The 4,779-nt window shown below is 51.7% G+C and overlaps 1 long non-coding RNA gene across 1 annotated transcript; it reads right to left on the bottom strand.

Moving 5' to 3' along the window:
* Positions 1-754: 754 nt before the first annotated feature.
* Positions 755-4,069, bottom strand: LOC147979865 (uncharacterized). Its single transcript, XR_015599748.1, has 3 exons — positions 3,813-4,069; positions 2,677-2,754; positions 755-1,063 (listed from the first exon to the last, which is right to left on the bottom strand). It is a non-coding gene; the product is annotated as an uncharacterized LOC147979865 (long non-coding RNA).
* Between the last annotated feature and the right edge of the window lie 710 nt (positions 4,070-4,779).

The following is a 4,779-nucleotide window of genomic DNA, read 5'->3' as shown; positions in this document are numbered from 1 at the left end:
CGGTGATGATGAAGTTACCGATACAGGGCTTTGCCTAAGCACTACAATGATATGACTGAGGTGTGTAACTGTGGAGGGGGGCACCGCACATGGCTAAAATATCAACTTGTGTGTCTATGGGGTGCCCCCTGGCCACGTATATAAAGAAGGGGAGGGAAGAGGTGGCCGGCCCTAAGGGGGCGCGCCAGGTGTGGGGAATCCTACTAGGACTCCCTAGTCCAAGTAGGATTCCCCTCCTCTTTCCTGTTCCTAGTAGGAGAAGGAGGGAAGGAGAAGGACGAGAGAAGGAAAGGGCCCCCCAAACCTAACCCAATTCGGATTGGGCTTGGAGGGCGTGCGCCACTCCTTGGCCAGCCTCCTCTCTTCCACCACTAGGCCCATGAGGCCCAATAACTTCCCCGGGGGTGGCGGGGGGGAGGGGGGGGGTTCCGGTAACCCCCGGTGCTCCGAAACTCATCCGGAATGACCCGAACCATTCCGGTGTCCGAATGTAACCTTCCAATATATGAATCTTTATGTCTCGACCATTTCGAGACTCCTCGTCATGTCCGTCATCTCATCCGGGACTCCGAACAACCTTCGATCATCAAATCACATAACTCATAATACAAATCGTCATCGAACATTAAGCGTGCGGACCCTACGGGTTCGAGAACTATGTAGACATGGACACACATTGTGACGCCCTCGATTCAATTGTACACTAATCATACACGCAAATGTGTACGATCAAGATCAAGGACTCACGGGAAGATATCACAACACAACTCTATACACAAAATAATACAAGCTTTATATTACAAGCCAGAGGCCTCGAGGGCTCGAATACATAAGCTCGAAAACACAAGGGTCAGCGGAAGCAACAATATCTGAGTACAGCCATAAGTTAAACAAGCTTGCCTTAAGAAGTCTAGCACAAAAGCAACAACGATCGAAAAGGCAAGGCCTCCTGCCTGGGAGCCTCCTAACTACTCCAGGCCGCCAATGGTCATCACGTAGTAGTAGGCACCCTCGGGGTAGTAGTGATCGTTAGTGGTGTCCTCTGGCTCCTGGGATCTGTCATCTGGTCGCAACAATCGGGTATGGGGGAAAAAGAGGTAGCAAAGCAATCGTCAGTACTCATCCAAAGTACTCGCAAGACTTACATCAGATCTAAACTAAGTATGCATGTGTATCAAAGGAAATGGGTTGTATCTATGGACTAAACTGCAGAATGCCAGAAGAGAAGGGGGAAGCCTAGCCTATCCAAGACTAGCATCTTCAAGCATCTTGCAACATTTAGAAGAGTACAGATCAACATAATGTAAAGTAGTAGTAGTGTTATCAACCTCGCCAGAGATCCTTTCTCGACTCCCAACAAGAAAGCAATCCCAGAGCCATACTATCCATTTCTCATCACCATCCATTTCTCATCACAAGTATCCAGTTCTAGTTGTATCGATCGAGATACAACTCCAAGTGTCCGTTACCGTAGGACAGGCTATCGATAGATGTTTTCTTCCCTGCAGGGGTGCACCAACTTACCCACCACGCTCGATTAACTCCGGTCGGACACACTTTCCTGGGTCATGCCCGGCCTCGGCCAAACAATACGCCGCAACCCGACCTAGGCTTAATAGAGAGGTCAGCATGCCAGACTAAACCTATGCCCCCAGGGGTCTTGGGCCAGCGCCCCGGGAACTCCTGCACGTTGCGTGGGCGGCCAGTGAGCAGACCTAGCTACCGCCTTAAAAAGGCAGGAGCTTACCAGTCCAACCCGCCACGCGCCACTCAGTCGCTGACGTCTATTAAGCTTCGGCTGATGCATACGATGCAGAACGCCCATACAATGCCCACGTGATGGTTAGTGCTATCAGGCCAAAGGCCTCTCGGATCAAATATCCAAATCATAGTGGATTAGGAGCACACGGTAACGAGCAGAGACTCACGATTGATGTGACCCCGTCGCCCCGTCTCGAGTACTTGCGGCAAGGGCTAAGAATGCCCGGCCATGCCTCGTAAGTATCTCGCGTGCACCTTCCAGGTCAACCCGACTCCACATCACTCGCTAATAAGCTCGCGCGGGTACCCCTCAGGGCTGAACCGTCTTTAGTAACATGGTTCAGTGTAAAGACATAGTAACCATAGTAACTGTGCGTCTAACACCAAGGGGAAAACCCGAGGAATCACCCCCGGTGAATTCCACTCGATGTTATCATCAAGGTGAACGTAAGAGGATCCACCCTCGAGGTTCACACTTGAGGGGTTGCACGACAGAGCCGTAACGGAAGTGATTAAGGAGGAAATCACCCTCAATGACCTTGACCGTATAGCTACACTACAGAGTTCTCATCAGGAGTGATGTAAGAGGTTCCACCATCGGCACTCAATGGTAACTCTGTAGAGTCGAGCAACAAAAGGGGAAAGTGATGTGCGGTGTCGGGGCCTGGACGTCGATCACGTTGATCGAGTCATCAAACATAAAGCGGGGCAACTGGGACAAGGTGGGGGTCACTGATGGATCTCTAACCAACCTATACTAAGCAGTTTAGGATAAGCAAGTAAGGTATGTAAGCAGGTAACAAAAACAGGCTATGCATCAGAGTAGGATCATACATAAAGCAGTAGCAGTTCTAATGCAAGCATGAGAGGGAAAGAAATGGGCGATATCGGAATGCTCAAGGAGGGTTTGCTTGCCTGGAAGCTCTGTTGTAAAGGAAGAAGTGTCGTCGTCGACGTAGTCGATCACAAGGGCATCAGCATCATTCTCGGGGTCTACCAGAGAGAAGAGGGGGAAGAAACAATAAATACATAGCAAGCAAGTGCATAACAGGACAACAGGCAGAGCTAGACATGATCTAACGTGGTGCTACACGATACCGGCGAAGGGGTGGAACATCCGGGAATGTTTTCCCGAAGTTTGGCATTTTTCGGACAGATGAAATGGAGGGGAAAGTTGCATGTTCGCTATGCTAGGAATGTGTGGCGGAAGAACGGAGCGCGTATTCCGGTTCGTCTCGTCGTTCTGAGCAACTTTCATGTACAAAACTTTTTCATCCGAGCTACAGATTAATTTTTATGAATTTTCAGAGTTTTAGTGATTTTTTGAAATTATTATTAATTCGAAAATAAACAGGAAAAAGCTAGGTGCACCCGGTGCAGTGTGCCTAGGAGTGCACCATAGGATGACAGTGGGCCAGGGGGTCCCAGTTGACCAGCCAATGTTTGACTGGTCAACAGGGGGTGGGGCCCCCTATCATAGACATATATAGCTAATTATATATGAGGTAGTTAATTAGCAGGTTAAGTTAATTAAACAAACCTTAATTAAGTTAATTAATTTATATATATATTATTATTTTGTCTTTTTTTATTTTTACAAAAAAGGGCATGGGGCCCATAGGCCAGTGGCCCAGGGCCATAGCGGGCGGGCGTTATCGGGCAGGGTATGGTCCTGGGCGCCCGTGCCCGAGGCCACCGCAGAGGGGGGCTCGAGGACAGGTAGAGCCGGCCTTGACCGGGAACGGCGGCGACCAGTGGCGAAGGGGCGGCACGGTGTGGCTGGCGTTGCGGGGCGAGGATGGCGGGCGAGGCCGCCGCGGGGTGCAGGGACGGCCCGAGCGGCAGAGCTCCGGCGGGCGCGCGGTCGCGGGACAGAGGCGGGGCGCGGGCGCAGTGAGGGTGCCGAGAAGGGCCGCGGTTCGCGGGCGCGCATGTCGGGCGTGGCCGACGCTACACGGGCGCGACCGGCGCATGGCCACGACGGGGTGAGGCGCGGGGTGTGGTGGACGCATCGGGGCAGAGGGGGAAGAGGAAGACGGACGACGGCTCACCCCCGTTGCAGGGGAACGCCGGCGAGGCTCGGAGGAGCCGCGGTTGAGGAGGAGGTCGAGGATGGCGCAGTGATGAGGACGAGGCGGCGGGGTGACGTCGAGACGAGGTGGCACCGTCGGGGACGAAGAGGTCGAGGGCGATGTCGGTGGGGCGAGGTGGTCCAGTGAGGGAGGGTCCGAGCGGCGGTGGAGTTGGTGTCGATTGGTGCCAGGGGCGCCCGATCTGGATCAAGGAGGAAGGGGGAGGAGCGAGGGGATCGTGGGGGGGGGAGTGGGAGTGTGGTGGTAGATCGGGCTAGGGTTAGGTGCCAGGGGGTTAGTAGTGGTGGGTGGTTGGGCCTAGAGCCATCTAGGCCAGGGAGTCGCGGGGTGGGCTGGCTGGGTGTGGGCCGAGGCCCATGAGGGAAAGGGAGGCATTTTATTTTTTTCTTTTTAGCACTTTGTTTTATTTTAGTTTAGGGCAATCAACCAATTTGCAAGAATTTTGGTTCACCACCAATATTAACAAATGAAAATTTGTCACATGATCAACATTTTAAATTTCCATGTTTTGCGAACTTTTGGAGTTCACTTAGAATTTGAAATTTGAATTAGGACCGGATCGAATCAAAGGGGGATTTAGCAATAGTGAAAAATGATGACATGGCACCATTAACAGGGGATTACTGTAGCATGACACTAGGGGTGTTACAAATCTCCTCCACTACAAGATATCTCGTCCCGAGATTTAACAAGTGGAGTAAGGGGGAAGCTATAAGGGCAATTGTCTGAAAGGATCAGCATCCGGTAGTTATCTCAAGGAAGGAGATTTTAGAAGCACCAGGACGTATCGAGAGTGCTATATGGAGATTCAACAAGTTTTAACCAGGTAGGCATCCAGCTGATGCCTAAAATAGGTGATGAAGGGGTTCAGAGCAAAGAAGAATAATGTTGCCTCTGATACCGAAATGAAACATGGTGAGGAAGT

The sequence above is a fragment of the Triticum urartu genome, chromosome 3A (genome assembly GCF_056163025.1).
Source record: "Triticum urartu cultivar PI428250 chromosome 3A, HENAU_Tu73, whole genome shotgun sequence".
Classification (NCBI taxonomy): Eukaryota; Viridiplantae; Streptophyta; class Magnoliopsida; order Poales; family Poaceae; genus Triticum; species Triticum urartu.
Note: the sequence above shows the minus strand (reverse complement) of the source record. Positions and strands in the feature narration are given on the sequence as shown.